Raw genomic sequence first — 2,917 nt, 5'->3', positions numbered from 1 at the left:
TCAGTCATTGGGATAGTGGGGGTAGGTATGTCAGAGACGTGATTGGCACAGGATAAAGCATGGTACAGAGGCTGTCGTAAAAAACAAACCAACCCCCCCAAAAAAACCCAAAACACAAAAAACCCAAAAGCAAAAACAAAAAAAACCCCAAAACAAAACAAAACCACAAAGGGTCTCTATGAGTCACAAGCAACTCAACGACACATAACAACTATCATGATGTTGCAAATTGGCTCAGTGGTGAAGAGTTTCTTTTAATGTTGAGATGCAATTAATACTGAAAGCTGTATACACCAATAGTTTCAAGTCCCCCTCACTTTTAAAAAGCAAGATTGTGTCATTTGCATAAAGCAGGTAGTTGATATTTCTTCTTCTGATCCAAAGCCACATTCTTCTTCATAAAGTCCAGCATTCCACGTGATTTGCTCAGCATACATATTGAATGTTGTTGTTATGTGCTGTTGAGCCACCTGCAACTCATAGCGACCGACCCCACGTACAATAGCTCTAAACCCTGTTCTATCCTGTGCCAATCTCACTGCCTCTGACACACCTATCCCCATGACCCGTCACTGAATCAATCCACCTCATAGAAGGTCTTCCTCTTCTGCGTTGTCCCTCCACCCTCCCAAGCATGACATCTCTCTCCAAGGACTGGTCCCTCCTTGCAACTTGTCCAAAGTATGTCAGATGAAGCTTCAGCCTTGCCTCCAAGGAGGAGCCTGGTTTTACCCCTCTAGGTCAAACCTATTCATTTTCTTAGCAGTCCAAGGTCTATTCAATACTCTTCTCCAGCACCACAGCTCAAAGACATTAATTTTCCTTCTCTCCTCCCTAGTAATTGTCTAGCTCTCTGATGCATAACAAGTGATCGCAAAGATCATGGCCTCTATCAGGTGTACCGTGGTCTCCAGAGTGACATTGTTGTTTTTCATTACTTTGGAAAGGTCCCAAACAGCACACTTTCCCATTGTCAGGAGGAGACTATCCATCCTTCTCTCTGAGAGCTGCTGGTAGATTCGAACCATGTGCTTTTGGAATTGTAATGCAGCTTCGTACCACTAGACTACCAAAACTCTCTTATTTCTACATATTGAATAGATATGGAAAAAGTATACAGCCCTGATGCACATTTCTCTTATTTATTTTTTTTAAAGTTCTGTATAGCAGAATTCTTTTAAATAATTTCTGCATTTTCTTTAAAATCTATGCTGTAATTTCTGAAAGCATGCAGTTCAGTCCACTAGCTGCTCTGTGTGAGAAGGATGGGCACTCTCTTCTCGTGTGATTTACTGCCTCTGAAAACGCACCAAAGGGTCAGCTATGGGTCCATGGCACACAATAACAACATACAGAATTTATCTAAAATAGCTTAAATGTGTGTGTGTGTGTGTGTGTGTGTGTGTGTGTGTGATTATTTTGTACTGGTTTACATGCAAAGTTCATATACATTATTTTTCACACCAGATGTTTCCTCTTTCCTTTACTCATTCTTCCCTCGACCCATCAAATTGTGTGACCCTATGATTAAGCTCCCCCCTCCTAGGATCTTAGTACTCATTCTACAATAATGGTATTATACAATATTTGTCTTTAGGGGACTGAGTTAGTTCATTCTGCATAATGCTCTCAAGTCTCTCCAGCGGTAATTTACAAAATCCTTGCTCCTGAGTGCTGCATAGCGTTCGTGTGACTGTCCCGTAATTTCTCAATCCATTCCATTGTGGTTGGACATTTGGGCTGTTTCCATGTTTTTGCTACAATGAATAACACTGCTATGAACATTAGTGTACACATCTCTTTGCCTCAGTTCTCATTTTCTCAGGGTCTATTCCAAGTAGTGGACTAGTTGGGTCATATGGAATGTACATGTACAGCCTTTTGAGGAAACACCAAACTGCCTTCCAGAGTGGATGTACCATTTTATAATCCCACCAACAATGTATAAGAGTTCCTATCTAACTATGCCTTTCCAACATTTATTACATGTTACCCTGCTAAACTTTGCAACTGGGATTAAGATGGTATCTCATTGTAGGTTGTATTTTCATCTCTCTTATTTCCAGTGATTTGGGGCATTTTTTCATGTGTTTGTGGGCCATCCAAACATTCTCCTCTGTGAAAAGTCTTTCCATGTCTTTTGCCCATTATAATTGGATTATCAGTCTTTTTCTTCTGGAGGCCCTATAGTGTTCTTTTAACTTTCAAAATTAGACCTTTGTCTGAGATGGTATTGCCAAATGTTTGTTCCTTGTCAGTTGGTTTTCTTTTCACCCTGTTGGAAAAAGTTTTTGATGAGCACAGTGATTTAATCTTTAAAAGGTCCCATTTATCAATTTTATTCTCTTCCGATTTTGCATGTCTGGCTGTATTTGGCAGCCCATTTATACTGTAGACAAGGCCTTCTAAGCTTGGCCCCAGTTTTTCTCTTATGAGCTTTATGGTTTTGGGGCTTTATTTTGAGGTCTCTGATGCACCTTGAGTTGATTTTTGTGTATGGAGTGAGATGTGGATCCTGTTTCAGATTTCTCCATGTGCAAGTTCCATTTTTCCAGAATCACTGCTGAAGAGATTGTCGTTTCCTCATTTGATAGTTTTTCTTCCCTGTCAAGTATCAGTTGACCTTAGATAGCTGGGTCTATTTCTGGATTCTCAATTCTGTTGCATTGTTTTATGTGCCTGTCACTGTATCAGTACCATCACGTTCTGATTACTACCTTTGTGCTATACCTTCCACTTTTTTTTTTTGAGAAGTTCTTTGTTTATTTGAGGTCTCTTCATTGCTCTCCAAATAAACTTGACAATTTCCCTTTCGATCTCCTTCAAAAGTGAATTTGGTATCTGGATTAGGATTGTGTTGAACATGTAGATTGCTTTTGGTAGAATTGTCATTTTCACAATATTGAGTCTTCCTATC

Source organism: Elephantulus edwardii, unplaced genomic scaffold (genome assembly GCF_000299155.1).
Source record: "Elephantulus edwardii isolate Elephantulus edwardi_28Jun2011 unplaced genomic scaffold, EleEdw1.0 scaffold00039, whole genome shotgun sequence".
Lineage (NCBI taxonomy): Eukaryota > Metazoa > Chordata > Mammalia > Macroscelidea > Macroscelididae > Elephantulus > Elephantulus edwardii.
This window is presented reverse-complemented; position numbering follows the sequence as displayed.